This window comes from Ranitomeya imitator, chromosome 5 (assembly GCF_032444005.1).
Source record: "Ranitomeya imitator isolate aRanImi1 chromosome 5, aRanImi1.pri, whole genome shotgun sequence".
Lineage (NCBI taxonomy): Eukaryota > Metazoa > Chordata > Amphibia > Anura > Dendrobatidae > Ranitomeya > Ranitomeya imitator.
In genome coordinates, this window is record NC_091286.1 from 444,639,234 (window position 1) to 444,660,134 (window position 20,901).

A 20,901-nucleotide genomic window follows, 5' to 3' on the forward strand; every position below is an offset into this window, starting at 1 on the left:
GCGTTTCCGTGCGGTATTTTCCGCACCATGGGCACAGCGGATTTGGTTTTCCATAGGTTTACATGGTACTGTAAACCTGATGGAACACTGCTGCGGATCCGCAGCGGCCAATCCGCTGCTGATCCGCAGCCAAATCCGCACCGTGTGCACATAGCCTAATTCTAAAGGTATGTGCACACGCTTCGGAAAACGCTGCGGATCCGCAGCAGTTTCCCATGAGTTTACATTTCAATGTAAACCTATGGGAAACAAAAATCGCTGTACACATGCTGCGGAAAAACTGCACGGAAACGCAGCGGTTTACATTCCGCAGCATGTCACTTCTTTCTGCGGATTCCACAGCGGTTTTACAACTGCTCCAATAGAAAATCGCAGTTGTAAAACCGCAGTGAAATGCGCAGAAAAACCGCGTTAAATCTGCCATAAATCCGCAGCGGTTTAGCACTGCGGATTTATCAAATCCGCTGCGGAAAAATCCGCAGAGGACCAGAATACGTGTGCACATACCGAAACCCTAACCCTAACCCTACCCCTACCCCTAACCCTAACCCTACCCCTAACCCTAGTTCTAACTCCAACCTTAGTGAAAAAAAAAAAAAATTCTTTATTTTATTATTGTCCCTATCTATGGGGGACAAATGGGGGGGGTCATTTACTGTTTTTTTATTTTGACCACTGTGATAGATTATATCACAGTGATCAAAATTCACATTGGAACGAATCTGCCGGCCGGCAGATTCGGCGGGCGCACTGCGCATGCGCCCGCCATTTTGGAACATGGCGGCGCTCGGGGAAGAAGACGGACGGACCCCGCCAGGATCGGTAAGTATAAGGGGGGGAGATCAGGGCACAGGGGGGGGAGATCAGGGCACGGGGGGGCGTCGGAGCACGGGGGGGGGAGGGATCGGAGCATGGGGGAGAGTGATCGGTGTGCGGGCGGGTGGATCGGTGTGCAGGGGGGGTGGATCGGTGTGCAGGGGGGGTGGTTCGGAGCACGGGGGGGGATCGGAGTGCGGGGGGGTTTGATTGGAGCACGGGGGGGTGTGATTGGAGCACGGGGGGAGCGGAGCACAGGACGGAGGGGAGCGGGCCACAGATCGGGGGGCTGGGGGGGTGATCGGTGGGGTGGGGTGGGGGCACATTAGTATTTCCAGCCATGGCCGATGATATTGCAGCATCGGCCATGGCTGGATTGTAATATTTCACCATTTTTTTAGGTGAAATATTACAAATCGCTCTGATTGGCAGTTTCACTTTCAACAGCCAATCAGAGCGATCGTAGCCACGAGGGGGTGAAGCCACCCCCCCTGGGCTAAACTACCACTCCCCCTGTCCCTGCAGATCGGGTGAAATGGGAGTTAACCCTTTCACCCGATCTGCAGGGACGCGATCTTTCTGTGACACAGCATATGCGTCACAGGTCGGATTGGCACCGACTTTCATGACGCATACGCTGTGTCACAGGTTGGGAAGGGGTTAATGAAAAAACTTGATTAATTGTAAAAATAACTGTGATCCCAAGAACACAGAGAAATACTAGAATGGTCAGCTACCACTACTGATAGCTATAATTACGGGAGTAGTCAAAAGATTGAGTTGCCTGCCAGGGCAGTGGGGATACTCGGTACTGGGTCCGGTGCAGTTAAAGGGGTGGTCACGGTGGCAGCGACCCGGTCCGTGGCCCTGGGTGCTCAATTAAAACGGGAAGGGTCTTAAAAGGGGTTTTGAATAAAGTTTATGTTCCTGTGGTTCTCGGTCAGTGGGGACCTCCGCTGCTTAAAGGGGTCCTCTGGGGCGATGTTACTGCAGCAAGATGATAACACTTCCCACAGGTGAAGTGGGGTCCCCAGGGCTCCCAGTGTAGTGGGCAAGGATGGTGGGTTGCCGGTAAATAAACGGAGGACACAGGGTTGCAGTCTTTACCTGGTTTACTGTTGTTGTAGTCAGCCCCAGTCCAGGGTACCGACAACAGGTGTAGGTGGAGTCCAGGCAGCCTGAAGACAGGTGGAAACCCCCTTGACAGGTCAGTTTGGGAGCCTTCCACTTTGCACTGGTCTACTAGTGCCTTGCTGCCTGTAGTGTACTAACAAGGTTCTCTTGTTCTCCTGTCCTGGGACAGTGCCTGCACGGTAGGCAACTTGCGCCATTTCTTCGGGGTCTCTTTACATGGTGACTCTGGGCTCTGGAATGCTGCTGACCTCAGGTTTAATGTGGGCAAGTCACTTTTAGCTTCTTGCCCTTTGGATCTGCTGTGGGACTTGCAGTTGCCCACAACCTCAGGCTCCCAGTGCCTGGTTTCTGCGCTCTAGTTGTAAGGAGGCTTAATCGCAGCCCTCCTATAGCTCTCAGGTTCCTCGGTCCCCCCTCACTCTCTGCTTGTCTGCACCAGACTGTCTAACTCCTCCTCCAGACCAGGATGTATATTGCAGGAACCTCCCCTAAAACTGGGTTTAGAGCCCCCCTTCCCGCCTGGAGTCAGAAAGTGTTGCATGTACAGCTTACCTGCCAAAGGGATCCCTCCTGTCTCTAGGCATGGCATTACCCTCCCCGAGAGGAAGGCAGCACCACTGTGGTACCCGAACTCCTGGGGTGCCACAATATCATTAGGAAGTAGTGATGAGCAAATATACTCGTTACTCGAGATTTCTCGAGCATGCTCAGGGGTCCTCCAAGTATTTTTTAGTGCTCGGAGATTTAGTTTTTCTTGCCACAGCTGAATGATTTATATCTGTTAGCCAGCATAAGAACATGTGGGGATTCCGTAGCAACCAGGCAACCCCAAATGTGCTTATGCTGGCTAACAGATGTAAATCATTCAGCTGCGGCAAGAAAAACTAAAACGCCGAGCACTAAAAAATACTGGGAGGACCCCCAAGCATGCTCAAGAAATCTCGAGTAACGAGTATTTTCGCTCATCACTATTAGGAAGCCTAAATACTAGTGATGAGCGAATATACTCGTTACTCGAGATTTCTCGAGCATGCTCGGGGGTCCTCCGAGTATTTTTTATTGCTTGGAGATTTCGTTTCTTGCCGCAGCTGAATGATTTACTTCTCTTAGCCAGCTTGATTACATGTGGGGATTCCCTAGCAACCAGGCAACCCCCACATGTACTTATTCTGGCTAACAGATGTAAATCATTCAGCTGCGGCAAGAAAAACGAAATCTCCGAGCACTAAAAAATACTTGGAGGACCCCCGAGCATGCTCGAGTAACGAGTATATTCGCTCATCACTACTAAATACTCAAGCAGAAGACAAGATGTTGAAAATCATACTGTTATGCATGTTACTCACTCATTCATGGGTAGCAGAATAATAAAGCCTTCAGCACAAAGAAGTGACACTTACACTTTACTGGACCCTGTACAGACTACATAACCATACAACTTACAAAACTTCAGACCTGGCTCCCTAACAGGCCGTCGAGGTGTTTCTCGTACCTCCTGAGGGACCAAACGGGAGGACACTACAAACAGCTAACCAGGAGAACGAAAGTGTGCAGAAGGATACAAGGACCCAGAGTAAGAAAACTTATAGCATGTGCACAAAGGGAACAATAAGGAGGATAATAAATGCAACAAGAATAATCTCCCACCATCCTAACCGAGGAGAACAGAATGGTGCTGAGAAGAAAGACAAACATACAGCAGAAATACGAACATTGTTTACCTTGCAGGGAAAAATCGCTTAACTGCAAAGCTGGAAACTCCTTAGCTGTAGACCACTCAGAGGTATAGTCAGCAATGAAAGTCGGTGAGACGTGATAAATAAAGCCCATGCCAAAATATGATAGGACAGAGTCAAAAGAGAAAATGGAAAACATCTAAAGTGAAGCGAATCAAGAAAAGAAAATTAAGGATGAAAAAACACCAGTATTTGACAAGAAACAGAGCAGACCGTGGCTCAACAGAGAGGGAAACATCTCACATCAAAAGGTCACCGGATTGCGTCCTGAAACTGAGCTAAACATAAAGTGTCCAGAATTTAAAACTGAGTGAATGCAATCAACTAAGCCTAGCAATATGGGTAACAATTTCCTCTATATTTCATACTTAAAGAAGTGTTCACTGCTAATCATTTTTTTATTCAATAAATCTGTGTAAATGTGCATGTAGTGTAATATACTCACCACCAATCATAGTCTACTCTGGTTTCCTACACCCCTTTGTCCTCTTCTTCTGACTTCTATTCTGACTCTCTGGATTACACAGGAGTTTAAGTGTGAACTGAAAGTCGATTTTGTAATGTAAGTCTATGGAGCCTCGTTTTGACTATCCATGACGTAGACCTGCAGACAAGGGGGCTGCAATAGTCACAATGGAAACATCAGGCTACATGAAGGAAGCAAACTGATCCTCCACATGAATACTGGTACAGCAATGGGAAGTAAAATGGCTCCACAGCACGCAAATATTTTCATGGCCAAGCTTGAAAGTGACTTTCTGTCCCATTGTTCAATCAGGCCTCTGGCCTACTACCGCTACATTGATGATGTTTTAACCATCTGGATGGAGTCTGAGCAACAGCTAAAGACGTTTCATGAACACTTTAGTCAGTTTCATCCCACAATCCACCTAAGATTATATTTTGTGGTGCTGATCACAGCATTATGGACATGAAATTGCTAGTATTGAAAGGCAATTTCAAATCCTAGAGAGATAGAAGCGTCTGGGAATACAAACTTATGACAACTGCTTCTGTGTTGAAATAAACTTTTTGGACACCATCATCTAGATACAGAACAATAAAATAAAGACATTCCTGTACCAGACGCCAATGGTAACCTTAAGGCTACATTCACACTTTGGGGCTTTACTGCATTTTTTTTGCTGCATTTGTTTTCTATTGCAAATTAAAAGCTACTTTTTTTTACAGTACCAGCTTTTGCTGAGATTTCAGAAACCTCATGCACACACTTTGGGGTTTTTACCTGACTGAATTGGAAAACTGCTGCTATTTTTTAAACTGCAACATGTCACTTCTTTTAGAATTTTTTTCACCCATAGAAAGCAATGAGTAAGTGCAAAAAAATAGCAGACAACATTGCCATGAGGTTTTTTTTCTGTGATTTTAGTGAAAAAAAGCAGATACAGCATGATGTGAAACCCATTTATTTTTGTGATTTTCCCAAGTTTAAAGGTACCGTTACACTAAACGATTTACCAACGACCTGGCCGTGATCGTTGGTAAGTCGTTGTGTGGTCGCTGGGGAGCTGTCACACAGACAGCTCTCTCCAGCGACCAACGATCCGGGGAACTACTTCGGCATCGTTGAAACTGTCTTCAAGGATGCCGAAGTCCCCGGGTAACCAGGGTAAACATCGGGCTACTAAGCGCAGGGCCGCACTTAGTAACCCGATATTTACCCTGGTTACCATTGTAAAAGTGAAAAAAAAAAAAACACTACATACTCACATTTCGATGTCGGTCACGTCCCCTGGCGTCAGCTTCCCTGCACTGTGTAAGCGCCGGCCGTAAAGCAGAGCAGTGACGTCACCGCTGTGCTCTGCTTTATGGCCGGTGCTGACACAGTGCAGGGAAGCTGACGCCGGGGGACGTGACAGACATCGGAATGTAAGTATGTACTGTTTTTTTTTACTTTTACAATGGTAACCCTGCGCTTAGTAACCCGATGTTTACCCTGGTTTACAGGTGAACACATCGCTAGATCAGCGTCACACACGCCGATCCAGTGATGACAGCAGGTGATCAGCGACCAAAAAAGGTCCTGATCATTCCCCAACGAAGAAAACAATCTCCCAGCAGGGGCCTGATCGTTGGTCGCTGTCACGCATAAAGATATCGTTAGCGGGATTGTTGCTACGTCACAAAAAGCGTGACGTTGCAACGATATCGTTAATGATATCGTTATGTGTGAAGGTACCTTTAATAAAAATGCCTTGACCTCCTCACATGACAATGACTGTATTTTTAGTACAGATTAATTAAATTAGTCATGTGTAAAACTAAACACTGCCTCAACAATGTGTAAAATTGAACAATATCTGACCAATGCAATGGCCCTGACCAATATGTGAAAGTAACCCTAAAAAATGCACTGCCAATATCTTTGTTAAAATATTCAACTCCCTCCACTGTTGTTACATTTCTAATTATATTTTTTTCATGAACTCACAAAGTTTCTTGTCCAGAATAGTCACCATTTTTTCAGACATAAAAAAAATCTTTTTCCACTAAATAATTTGTTCAATTTACTCTTTTTTTTGCCAAAATGTTTTATGGCTTCACATATGTCTTGTATTGGTGGCCTAACACCTTGCATTTTTCATGCCTGTATGGTAACACAACAAGAAAACCAGTAAAAAAAAAAGCCAGAAAAGCCTACTTTTATGTCTGCAGCTTTTTTTTGCTTTAATTAGGTTTTGTCTGCAGAAAAAAAGCAACGTGTGAACACTGCCTAAATGTGACAATTTTCATTCCAAACATTAAAAAACCCTCTATTCTAGTCAAAACATCAGATACAAATCCAACCCTACAGTTTAACATGAACACCTTAGTGGCCTCAGAAAGACATTTTTGAATCAATGCTACTATTCAAGAACAATTGAAAACCAGATTGCAAGAGCCACCAGAATGTCAAAAATCATCTCCTACAATACCGAAATGAACAAAAAAGCTACCGGGTACCCCTAGTAACCTACACTCCAACTCTGCAAGTATTAACCCCTTAAGCCCCAAGGGTAGTTTGCACGTTAATGACCAGGCCAATTTTTACAATTTTGACCACTGTCCTTTATGAGGTTATAACTCTGGAACGCTTCAAAGGATCCTGATGATTCTGACATTGTTTTCTCGTGACATATTGTACTTCATGATAGTGGTAACATTTCTTTGCTAAGACTTGCGTTTATTTGTGAAAAAAATGGAAATTTGGCGAAAATTTTGCAATTTTCCAAATTTGAATTCTTATGCCCGTAAATCACAGAGATTTCTCAAACAAAATACTTAATGACTAACATTTCTCACATGTCTACTTTACAACAGCACAATTTTGGAACCAAAATTTTTTTTTGTTAGGGAGTTATAAGGGTTAAAGTTTGACCAGCAATTTCTCATTTTTACAACATCATTTTTTTTAAGGACCACATCTCATTTGAAGTCATTTTGAGGGGTCTATAATATATAGACTCTATATGATAGAAAATAACCAAGTGTGACACCATTCTAAAAACTGCACCCCTCAAGGTGCTCAAAACCACATTCAAGAAGTTTATTAACCCTTCAGGTGTTTCACAGGAATTTTTTTAATGTTTAACCCCTTTCTGCCATTAGACGTACTATTCCGTCCATGTGGGGTGGGCTTTACTTCCCAAGGACGGAATAGTACGTCATAGGCGATTGGCCGCGCTCACGGGGGGAGCGCGGCTGATCGCGGCCGGGTGTCAGCTGCTTATCGCAGGAAAATACAAAACTGGGGACTAAAAAATAATTTTTGTGGGAAAAAATTTTTGTTTTATTTTTACGGCTCTGCATTATAAACTTCTGTGAAGCTCTTGGTGGGTCAAAGTGCTCGCCACAAATCTAGATAAGTTCCTTAGGGGGTCTACTTTCCAAAATGGTGTCACTTGTGGGGGGTTTCAATGTTTAGGCACATCAGTGGCTCTCCAAACGCAACATGGCGTCTCATCTCAATTCCTGTGAATTTTGCATTGAAAAGTCAAACGGCGCTCCTTCCCTTCCGAGCTCTCCCATGCGCCCAAACAGTGGTTTACCCCCACAAATGGGGTATCAGCGTACTCAGGACAAATTGTACAACAATGTTTTGGTTCCAATTTCTTCTCTTACCATTGGGAAAATAAAAAATTGGGGGCGAAAAGATAATTTTTGTGAAAAAAAAATGATTTTTTATTTTTACGGTTCTGCATTATAAACTTCTGTGAAGCACTTGGTGGGTCAAAGTGCTCACCACACCTCTAGATAAGTTCCTTAGGGGGTCTACTTTCCAAAATGGTGTCACTTGTGGGGGGTTTCAATGTTTAGGCACATCAGTGGCTCTTCAAACGCAACATGGCGTCCCATCTCAATTCCTGTCAATTTTGCATTGAAAAGTCAAACGGCGCTCCTTCCCTTCCGAGCTCTCCCATGCGCCCAAACAGTGGTTTACCCCCACATATGGGGTATCGGCGTACTCAGGACAAATTGTACAACAAGGTTTGGGGTCCATTTTCTCCTGTAACCCTTGGTAAAATAAAACAAATTGGAGCTGAAGTAAATTTTTTGTGAAAAAAAAGTTAAATGTTAATTTTTATTTAAACATTCCAAAAATTCCTGTGAAACACCTGAAAGGTTAATAAACTTTTTGAATGTGGTTTTGAGAACCTTGAGGGGTGCAGTTTTTAGAATGGTGTCACACTTGGGTATTTTCTATCATATAAACCCCTCAAAATGACTTCAAATGAGATGTGGTCCCTAAAATAAAATGGTGTTGTAAAAATGAGAAATTGCTGGTCAACTTTTAACCCTTATAACTCCCTAAAAAAAAAACATTTTGGTTCACCGGGATCCGTTGAAGCGTTCCAGAGTTATAACCTCATAAAGGGACAGTGGTCAGAATTGTAAAAATTGGCCCGGTCCATAACGTGCAAACCATCCTTGGGGGTAAAGGGGTTAAATAAAAATGAACATTTAACTTTTTTTCACACAAAATTTACTTCAGCCCCAATTTGATTTATTTTACCAAGGGTAACAGGAGAAAATGGACCACAACAGTTGTTGCCAAATTTGTCCTGAGTATGCTGATACCCCATATCTGGGGGTAAACTACTGTTTGGGTGCATGGCAGAGCTCGGAAGGGAAGGAGCGCTATTTGACTTTTCAATGCAAAATTAACTGGAATTGAGATGGGATGTCATGTTGCGTTTGGAGAGCCCCTGATGTGCCTAAACATTGAAACCCCCCAAAAGTGACACCATTTTGGAAAGTAGACCCCCCATGGAACTTATCTGGATGTGTTGTGAGAACTTTGAACCCCCAAGTGTTTCACTACAGTTTATAACACAGAGCCGTGAAAATAAAAAATCATTTTTTTCCCACACATTTTTTTTAGCCCACCAAATTTTTATTTTTCCAAGGGTAACAGGACAAATTGGACAACAACTTTTCGGGTCCAATTTCTCCTGAGTACGGGGATACCCCATATGTTGGGGTAAACTCCTGTTTGGGCACACGGGAGAGCTCGGAAGGGAAGGAGCACTGTTTTACTTTTTCAATGCAGAATTGGCTGGAATTGGGATCGGACGCCATGTCGCATTTGGAGAGCCCCTGATGTGCCTAAACAGTGGAAACCCCTAATTCTAACTGAAGTCCTAACCCTAGCCCTAACCCTAACTCTAGCCTTTACCCTAACCCTAGCCCTAACCTAACCCTAACCCTAGCCTTAACCCTACCCCTAGCCCTAACCCTAGCCTTAACCCTACCTTTAACCCTAGCCTTAATCCTAGCCCTAACCCTAATGTGAAAATGGAAATAAATACTGTTTTTAATTTTATTATTTTTCCCTAACTAAGGGGGTGATAAAGGGAGATTTGATTTACTTTTATAGCTTTTTTTAGCGGATTTTTATGATTGACAGCCGTCAAAGATTAAAAGACGCTTTTTATTGCAAAAAATAGTTTTTGCGTCTTCACATTTTGAGAGCTATAATTTTTCCATATTTTGGTCCACAGAGTATTGTGAGGTCTTGTTTTTTGTGGGACGAGTTGACATTTTTATTGGTAACATTTTCGGGCACTTGACATTTTTTGATCGCTTTTCATTCCGATTTTTGTGAAGCAGAATAACCAAAAACCAGCTATTCATGAATTTCTTTTTGGGGAGGCTTTATACCATTCCATGTTTGGTAAAATTCATAAAGCAGTTTTATTGTTCGGGTCAGTATGATTACAGCGATACCTCATTTATATCTTTTTTTATGTTTTGGCACTTTTATAAGATAAAAACTATTTTATAGGAAAAATAATTATTTTTGCATCGCTTTATTCTGAGGACTATAACTTTTTTATTTTTTCACTGATGATGCTGTATGGTGACTCATTTTTTGCGGAACAAGATGACGTTTTCAGCAGTACCATGGTTATTTATATCCATCTTTTTGATCGTGTGTTATTCCACTTTTGTTCAGCGGTATGACAATAAAGCGTTGTTTTATGCCTCGTTATTTTTTTACCGCGTTCACTGAAGGGGTTAACTAGCAGTACAGTTTTATAGGTTGGGTCATTACGGATGCGGCGATACTAAATATGTGTACTTTTATTGTTTTTTTTATTATTATTTAGATAAAGAAATGTATTTATGGGAACAATATTTTTTTTTCTTTATTTAGGAATTTGTTTTTAGTTTTTTTTTACACATGTTAATATTTTTTTTTTTACTTTACAACATTGCCCTGGGGGGGGGGAGGCATCATGTTATAGGGTCAGAGCGCTGATCTGACACTTTGCAGAGCAGGCGCTGGTAAGCCACCTCCCTGCAGGACCCAGATGCAGCTCCGAGGCCATTTTGGATCCGGGGCCTGCAGGGAGAAGGTAGGAGACCCTCGGAGCAACGCAATCACATCGCGTTGCACCGAAGGTCTCAGGGAAGCACACAGGGAGCCCCCTCCCTGCGCAATGCTTCCCTATGCCGCCAAAACACTGCGATCATGTTTGATCGCAGTGTGCCGGGGGTTAATGTGCCAGGGGCGGTCCGTGACCGCTCCTGGCACATAGTGCAGGATGTCAGCTGTGATAGTCAGCTGACACCCGGCCGCGATTGGCCGCGCTCCCCCCATGAGCGCCGCCGATTTCATGACATACTATCCCGTCACTGAGAATTAAGTCCCAGGTCACCTCGACGGGATAGCACGTCATATGGGATTAAGGGGAGCTGCAAGGAAAATACGACCTTTATTGCAAAAGACGACCGATTAAATTCTATTTTCCAGACCCCCCACTTCTTTGTTTTAGGCAGCCCCCAAATCTAAGAAGCATCATTATCAGAAGCTCCCTGTTCCTCTCCAACAGCTACAGGACCTTTTCCTTGCAACCAGAAAAAATGTAAAACTTGTCCATTTATAATGACTAATGACCACGGACAAGATAAAGATCCCCAGCTCACATCAGGACTACGCGATACCAGCTCATTCAGCTGCATCACATCTAATGTGGTGTACTTAATTATTTGCACTAAATGTCCAACCGGGGGTCTGTATGTGGGGGAGACAGGTCAAAAACTGAGAACAAGGATAAATTCTCATCACCGCACAATAAAAGAAAAAAGAATAGACCTACCTTTCCTCACTCTGGGTTCAGGTTTGCTATTTAGCTCCCAAGCATCCTGCTGGTGGTGCCAGCTATAGTTCTGCCTTCGGCCCATGAACCTGACTCTGGTAACCCTTGATTTGTCCTGCTGTGATCCTTGACTTGCCCCTTGTCTGTTGTCTTCCTCTGTCTGCTCTTTTCCCAGTGTTGTCTCTGTTTGTCGGTTTGATTATCTGGTTTCTGAACTGTATTTGGACTCGCTACTGCTTTCTGTCTTTGTCTTATCTGCTTCTGACCGTTGCTGACCCGCCTGGCTTGCTCCTGACCACATGTATTGCTTACTCCTTTTTGTACTTTGACTCTGAACGTTTATTGACTTGGCTTGTCTGACCACTCTCTCGCCACTTGGTGGTCCTGTGCTGCTGCTCTGTGGAGCTGCTCTGAGTATGCAGTCTCACTTCCCTCTCAAGCTCCCTCTGGACAGTAAGGAACACGCTGCCACTTTAAGAAACAGCACCCCCTTGTCTGGTGTGTTTGGAATGTTCTGCACCCCCCTGCAATAGACTGTGTGAATGAACTGCCCTGTGCTGAGGGAAGGGGTGAAGCCTTTAGAGCTTTCTTGTGAAATTGGACAGACTGTTCAGCTGTAGCAAAGGTGGCTGTCCTGTGCTAGTTTGAGAAGCCACGAAGATACCGAGAAAGGGATTTACAGGTTCCAGGAGCACCTCCAGGACCAAGAAGCAAGGAGAAGACCATGTTCCACGGAGCTGGCAGAGAGCTGTGCGCACCACCGTACTAGACTGTTGGGGGCCCCAGGGACTGGATCTGCGTCCCCAACATCACTGTGAGTTTTTCCTGTTTTGTGCACATGTCAGGGCCTAGTGTAGGCTTCAACAGACAGAACATGGCAGCCGTGTGGCCTGCTTAGCAGAGGCCTGGGAGGCTATATGTAGAGTAGCATCATTCGTTGTTTATTGTTTGCATTTGCTTGTGTACGTATATTGATTCTGTAGTAGTTGGAGCACCGTGCTATTTGACGGCCCAGCTAAATAATACAACTCTTGTAAAATTACCTTTAGCATTGCATACCCCTGTTTGCATCTTCCTCATCCACTTCATTCCTTGCCTTCCAATAAATTTACCCTTTGTTGTTTGCACCTCATCTTGTGTACGGTAGTCTCCCTGCACCTTGGTGGTTCCCTGGCCATCGCTTCAATAGTTTTTCTTTATGTCTATTGTCTCATTACTGCATTATCCTTATGTCCTGTTGTGTATAAATATGTGACTCTTTAGATCAGGATGTCTTTGGCGTGTGGGAGGAAACCGGAGAACCCTGGGGAAAACCAAGTAAACATAGGGAGAACATCTGTCTTTAAACATCAGAAGCAGCTCCTCCTTTACTGTTCTCATATTCATCAACTATCACCACCTAGTGGCTACACTATGTTACAACAAGCAGCAATTCTAGACAAAATATATTCATGTCTTTTTTCAAAGTCAAATGTCAAAGTGATCTAGGGACTAAAAAGTAATTATGCATTTGTCATGTATAGTCACTCTATCTTGTGCCCTCCGCTTCCCTCCCGTTGCCTCATCTTATCAGGGTGGTATTCTTCTAAAATGGTTACCTCAGTGGCATGGGCAACACGGTGAGAAGTCTAAACCAAGCCTACCCTGACTTTCCTATCCTACATCACAGGAAAGACAGGTGAGGCATGGTTTAGACTTACCACTGCATTCCTCCTTATACCACTGGCAGCCAACTTGGAAGTAGGAGGAGTGAAATGTCGACCTGATCAGAGGAGTCAGCGGGAGCCAAATGGAGGGCACCAGGTAGAGTGTATATATGACAAATATATAATCACTTTTTAGTCCAGGGTGGAGGGTCATTTTAGGACCAGCAGTCATGACAAGCAGTCATTAGATATCACATAACAGTAGGCTAGTGTAATTACATATGCTGTAAGTTAGGCTACTTTCACACTAGCGTTTTTTTAAATCCGTCACAATGCGTCGTTTTGCAGAAAAAACGCATCCTGCAAAAGTGCTTGCAGGATGCGTTTTTTTCCCCATACACTTCTATTGACGACGCATTTGCGACGGATTTGCACACTTCGCATCCGTCTTGCGACGAATGCGTCGTGCTTTGGCGGACCGTCGGGAGAAAAAAACCCTACATGTAACGTTTTTTTCTCCCGACGGACCGCTTTTTCCGATCGCGCATGCGCGGCCGGAACTCCGCCCCCACCTCCCCGCACCTTACAATGGGGCAGCGGATGCGCCGGAAAAATGCATCCGCTGCCTCCATTGTGCAATGCAGCAAACGCTAGCGTCGGAATCTCTCCCCGACGCATTGCGACGGGGAGATTCCGACGCTAGTGTGAAAGAAGCCTAAATTGGTTAAATGTTGATGCAGTATTATTATTTTGCTTAATCAATGCCTTACATTTAAAAAATATACAAAATGAAGCAAATTACTTACCACACCCAAATGATGAAACAAGATTTTTCTATAAAATATAAAACAATATGGCAAAACAAGAGTATCCTCAAAAGTCTATAATCTGATATTAAACAGGCCAAAGTATAGAAACTGTGACACACTCATTTTCTCCCAATGTTAACCCCTTCACGATATGCGCCAAACATAAACTGCACATGTCGTGTCTCTCCCTTTGGTGTGGGCTCCGGCGGTGAGCCCACATCTTTCCCGGCACATGTCAGCTGATTTGAACAGCTGACATTTGCCCCTTGCATCAGCGGGTGGAATTACAATCCACCAGCAGCTGTTAACCCAGATCCACTGTAGCCGGTAATCTACATCTGCATTATAAGACTCCCACCCTCCCCCCTATTTTGGGGGAAAAAGGTGTGCCCTATAATCCAAAAAAATACAGTATATTTTTACTCCAAAAATGTTGCTTTATCCCCAGATTTTACATTACATAGGAAAATAGGAGAAATTGTGTGACAAATTTTGGTGGCATTTTTACCCGAGTGTGGAAATGCGCCATGTGTGGCTGTACAGTACTGCTTAGCCACACGGCGAGACTCGAGAGGGACAGAATGTTATTTGCCTCCTTGTGTGCAGATTAGTTTACAGACTACATATGCAGAGTCACTAAGTACTTGAAGAACAAAATATCCCCCACAAGTGACCTACTTTTGGAAAGTATAACCCTTTGGGAATGTATCTATAGATGTAGAGATTATTTTACTCCATAGACGTTTTCCAGAAACTAGCAGCAATGGATGTTGCTGAGTGAAAATTGCAGTGTCCAGTATATTATGCCCAGCTCATTCTTCTCGAAGACATGCACATGTAATTAGGCAGGTTCTCATTGCTACCGAATTGCAGAAGATATAGACGCTAAATGTGGTTTAGGCACATTGGGACTTATCAGTGAGGTGGCATTTGGATTTCGGAGTGCAGAATTTGCTGGATTTCTTTTGAGGAGGAACCATAGCACTGATCCAGAGCCTTAGTACTACCAGTAGCGTGGACGCCCCATGTATTTCCATTAACAGATGATGGACCTGAGTCAGGACTTGCTTTTTTGTGGAGTGAGTTGAAGCTTTTATTGGGATCATTTTACATAACATTTTGGATCACATTTATCCTTTGCTCTACACTCTCACTTTTAACAGTCTGATCACTGTTATAAAACATTGCAATGCATGAGCATTTATAACTGTCACTGCTGCACTGACAGAAGCTTGTTAGACCATGCCCTGAGCTTGCTAGCCTAGTAATTCGAATATCATCATGATGACCTCAGGTCACCATGTTAATGATTGGATCATCACGATAACATCGAAGGGGCATGGAGCCCCCTCCCTCTCCTCACCTTGTAAATGCTGCAATCAATATTTATTACGGTATTTAGGGGGTTAAACTGCTGGGAGCAGTGCGGGCACTGCTCCTGGCAGAGTGAGACGTGTCACATTCGCTGGACACCCGGCAGCGATCAGGAGCCCAGAGCCTGGGCCGGGAAGTTTGTCAGGACATATCCATAAGTCAGGAAATCCATCACAACCAGGACGTATGGTTACGTCTAAGGTCGTGAAGGGGTAAAATGACTGGATTATGAGAAATTTCCCTTTGAAAAAAATCCTAATTATTATTCTCTCTGTCACAAAAAAGATTGCACAAGAAATGTGAAAACTGAGTACCGGTGACAAGCAAGCACACCTTATCTGACTGACACTGATTTCAGTCACTGATTTTTTTTTTCTGTAGAATATATTGTGCTGACTTGCTGTTGCTTTCTAGCACATTAAGAATAAAGAAAAAAAAAACCTAAAATGGCTGCTGTAGTCTCTTATACAGGCTACGATAGTCCATCTTAATTGTTTGCGCTATATCATGGGATGTGAAACCTGCAAGGCATTATGGGAAAGCCTGGGTTAATGTGAGCATTTTGCTGCAGATTAAATCTGCAATGGAAGCTAGCACTTTTTTGGTGATTTACATGAATCAAATCACAAAGTGTTCAAATTCACCGCTATCTGCAAATTTCATAAAATTCTATACAATTTCTATTTGCATTGAATTGATTTTCTTATCTCTATTGACTATCTTTTCATAGAACTATATTAAAAAGTGTTTGCTGTCCTATATACCTTTTTAATGGGATTCAATGATAAATGAGTGCAACTATGTAATTATGCAGTGGCACTGATTGGCTTACATAACTGAGCAAAAGGTTTAAGAAGAACTTGCAGAATGTGAGCTTAGCCTATCTTCATGTTTTGCATCTGCTCAGGTTTATGTATAGACACTGGGAGACACAACAGTGACCTACTAAAGTACTAAAGCTCGGACATGTCAAGTGCTGCAGCTTCAGTGGAATTAACAAATACATTGCTGGGAATATCATTATATGTCAGCGCTCATATTGAATTTTACTGTATTGGTTATCCATAAAATAATGTGCTTAGCTCACAGGAATTGCAAGTGTCATGCAGATCTAGAGTATAGATTTATCTAAGCATGGGCAGCACCACCAAAGACAACATCGGCAAGGGTTTGTATGTTCTCCCCATGTTTGTGTGGGTTTCCTCCGGTTTCTTCCTACACTCCAAAGACATACTGATAGTGATTTAGATTGTGAGCTCCAAAGGGTACAGCGATGATAATGTCTGTAAAGCGCTTCGAAATATGATGGCGCTATAAAAGCAAAGCATAATAAAATGATAATTTTCCTAATGGTCTTCTGGTAACAATAAGCATGTATTAACTGCAATGTCTAATCTTGCTTCCCAAAAATAAGTATTCATATCAAATAGGGTATAGATCCAAGGCCAGTTACTGCTGATTTATTCCACTAACTATAAAACATTGAAACATATAATAATGCAGTTAGTGACCTCAAAAAATCTAATAGACCACGTATATTTTACATTGATAGGTGGATGGTTGTAGTAGAAGTCTATGGTCACATTTTACAACGGATTTTTGTAGGCTGCATCAATTATTTTTAGAAAGTATAAAGTTCTCATAAATTAGTTTTCAAGTAGTTCTCTGTGATTCCAGTAGGTGGCAGCACTATCTAAATGTATTATTATGGCTACTTAACATGTTTCTGTATAATTACTTTAGAGGTTGAATGCACAGATTGTAAAAACCATCAGTCCCCAATGAGGTTCATAATTAGCGATGAGCAAACCTGTGGATGTTCGGGTACGCCAGGTTCAGGGACCTGAATTTGACCCTGGACTCCAAACCCTAAATAAGTCAATGGAGACCTGAACGTCAGTGCTGCAAAATGGTCAGAGTAAGGGCTCATCTCCACTTGTGTGAGAAAAAAAACGGTCCGATCTACGGACCGAAAAAACTGATGTAACGTCTGCGAGTGTCATGCGATTTTTTTTTTTTTTTTTTTTATCGCAACATCCGTATGACATCCGTATTGCTGTCCGATTTTTACGCACGGGTCTCCTTTGAAAAGCCGGTAATTCAGAGCAGAGTACAGTAAAATCACACTGACAGGTTAGATTAGAGTAGATATATATACATACATATATGTCAGGGAGACACATATATATATATATATATATATATATATATATATATATATATATATATATATATATATAATGCAGCGCTAGATAGCTTTAAAGCTGGCAATTCAATTACCGGCTTTTGCTTTCTCCTTCCTAAACCCGACATGATATGAGACCTGGTTTACATACAGTAAACCATCTCATATCACCATTTTTTTTGCATATTCCACACTACTAATGTTAGTACTGTGTATATGCAAAATTTGGGCGTTCTAGCTCTTAAAATAAAGGGTTAAATGGCGGAAAAAATTGGGCCTGGGAGCTTTCAAGGAAAGTTCCCACGATCTAGGAACAGCCAGCAGAGGGCGCCTCACCGCAAATGAAGCTAAATATAGCTCATTGATCTATATTTAGCTTCATTCTCCGGGGTTTTGCAGCGAGGAGTAGCATTGCATTAGCAAAGCTCCTGGCTGCAAAATATTTTAACCCCTTCAGAAGGATTTACATCGTTGGACTTTACAGATCCTCGGAAGGTAAGTATATTGTTGGTTTATTATGTTTTTTCTTTTACAGAACGAGGGTCTTCAGTGATTGGATTGGGCGTTAAATAAAATATTACAACAACCTTTGTTTTTATTTCATTAAAATAATTTTTAATAATGTGTGTGTTTTTTTTTTAACCCTTTCATTCAATTGGATTAATAATGGATAGGTGTCATAATTGACGCCTCTCCATTATTAATTAGGCTTAATGTCACCTTACAATAGCAAGGTGGCATTAACCCTTCATTACCCCATATCCCACTGCTACACGGGAATGGGAAGAGAGTGGCCAAGTGCCAGAATAGGCGCATCTTCCAGATGTGCCTTTTCTGGGGTGGCTGGGGGCAGGTATTTTTAGCCGGGGGGGGGGGGGCAATAACCATGGACCCTCTCCAGGCTATTAATATTTGCCCCCAGTCACTGGCTTTACTACTCTGGCGGAGAAAATTGCGCGGGAGCCCACGCCAATTTTTCCGCCATTTAACCCTTAAATATAATAGCTAGAACGCCCAAATTTTGCACATACACACTACTGACATTAGTAGTGTGGAATATGCAAAAAAAAATGGTGATATGAGATAGTTTACTGTATGTAAACCAGGTCTCATATCATGTCGGGTTTAGGAAGGAGATGGCAAAAGCCGGCAATTGAATTACCAGCTTTAAAGCAATCTAGCGCTGCATTAAATATAAATATAAATATATATATATATATATATATATATATATGTGTCTCCCTGACATATATATATATATATATGTATATATACCTATTCTATGTGTATATATCTACTCTCATCTAACCTGTCAGTGTGATTTTACTGTACTCTGCGCTGAATTGCCGGCTTTTCTAAGGACACGGGTGCGTAAAAATCGGACAGCACTCGCATGGTGCGAGTGCTGTGCGTTTTTTTTCTCGCACCCATTGACTTGCATTGGCGAGTCTCGTCCGAGAATCTCAGCAATACGCAGCATGCTGCGATTTTTTTCTCAGCCGACACAGATTTTTCTCAGTCCGTTTTCGGCTGAGAAAAAAATCGCTAATGGAATGTCACCTATTGATTAACATTGGTCCGAGTGCAATCCGATTTTTTTATCGGATTGCACTCGTCCGTTTTTCTCACAAGTGGAGATGAGCCCTAAGGGCTAGGATCTGCAAAAGGAAGAAAAATGGGGGTAAGAGCAGAACAATTTCTTCAAACAAATGTGGATAGGAAAATGACTTAAAGGGGTTCTGTCAGCATAGCAATCATGGTAAGATAGGAAGAAAATGAATAACAAATATTTAAACCTCTTTCCGACATCGGGCGTATATTTACGCCGACGTTGGACTCCCTCCCTTTGATGTGGGCTCTGGCGTTGATCCCACATCTTTCCCGGGACATGTAAGCTGTTTTGAACAGCTGACATGTTCCCGCAATAGCCGCATGTGGAATCTTGATCCACCTGCGGCTATTAACCAGTTAATGCTGACAGCGGCATTTAAAAAGTGCTTTCGGCGCGGGTCACCAGTATGTTGGCATGACAACCGGAGGTCTCCTGGAGACCAGTGGTCAGCGCTCATAGCAAGTGAGTAATTCTGCTATATAGAGGTGATCTGATCATCGCCTCTATGTAGCAGAGGTGATCGGGTTATGGAAGCTTCTAGTCTCCCATGGATACTATTGAAGCATGCTAAAAGTAAAAAAAAAAAAGTTTTAAGAAATATAAAAAAAATAAAACTACCCCTTTTTGCCTCATTTGAAATAAAGCAATAAAAAAAGAACCAAACCTACACATATTTGGTATCGCCGCGTTCAGAATCGCCTGATCTATCAAACAAAGAAAAGGATTAACCTGATCGCTAAACGGCGTAGCGAGAAAAAAGTCAAAAGTCCAGAATTACGTTTTTTTTGGTCGCTGTGACATTGCATTAAAATGCTAATGGGAGATTAAAATAACATATCTGCACCAAAATCGTATCATTAAAAACGTCAGCTTGGCGCACAAAAAATAAGCACTCACCTGACTCGAGATCACAAAAAATGGAGACGCTACGGATATAGGAAAATGACACAATTTTTTTTTTTTATAACAAAGTTTGAAATTTTTTCTTCACCACTTTCACACATCAGTATTTTAGAATCAGTCACAATCTGTCAAAGTATTGAAAAGACGGATCCTGTGCTGACTGTAAAAAATTGATGCACTGGATCCGTTTTTTTGATGAATCCATTGAAGCACCTGCTGCAGGAATTTAAAGGAACAGAATTCCAGAGAGAGAGAGAGACCCTGAATGGAAAAATGGGTTAAATAAAAAGGAAGATGTCACCACTTTTTTTGCTCTATCAGCTAAAAATATCATTTAATTGCTTGTCAGGTATGCATTCCACATTTACATTTGAAACCCCCCGACACACCATGCATCACCCATAAAAACCTTTTTAATTTGTCCCGCGCTGTATGTTAATCTGTTCAGTCCGCTCCAATGGGCATTGCCTTTGTTCCCTCACTCCACCACTCATCGGCTTGCTGTACGCATTCTTTGCCATTAATCTCTCAGAGCGCATTTGCGGTGCCCCAGGATCCTGGTCATCTCATTGGTACTGCTTTCCTCTCGGGGAGATTGATGCTTCGTTTGGAGGCAATGAAGTAGAACTCTTCGCCAGGTAACACAATGCATACAACATGTTCAGACTCCAGACCAGAAGGGGGAGCTCTAAGCCTGTTTAAGGTGAGCTCCCCTATAATAACATCCTGATCTGGAGGGAAAGAGTTCAGTTCCTGTCAGGGAGACAGAGGGAAAGGAAGCATAGGAGCCGTGTAGCCTAAAGTGCGGCAGCTCCTGGGAAGAGACATTCAGAAGGCAGAACTGTATTGCAGTGAGCGTGCAAGGAATGCAAAGCAAAGGAGAGGATACCAGAAGGGGACCAGCCCTACACAGGCTGCCTCCTTCTGAGGCACAGAATCCCGGTAGCTGGCACACCGAGGGAGTAAGGACTTTTATACTTTACTTCAGAGACTGGCAGGACAGCTAATTCCTCGTTACCTGTCTGCCCTACACCCAGGAGGCACGGTGGCAACTCTCAGAGACTGGGGCATGCTAGAGTCCC

General features: G+C 42.9%; 1 long non-coding RNA gene across 2 annotated transcripts in view; it reads right to left on the reverse strand.

Annotated features, from left to right (window-relative positions):
- Nucleotides 1-12,469, reverse strand: part of LOC138680801 (uncharacterized) — a 34,359-nt gene extending 21,890 nt beyond the window's left edge. For both annotated transcript variants that reach the window (XR_011321777.1, XR_011321775.1), the window contains exon 1: nucleotides 12,334-12,469. This is a non-coding gene — a long non-coding RNA (uncharacterized lncRNA). The remainder of the gene's footprint in view (nucleotides 1-12,333) is intronic.
- Nucleotides 12,470-20,901: the final 8,432 nt, after the last annotated feature.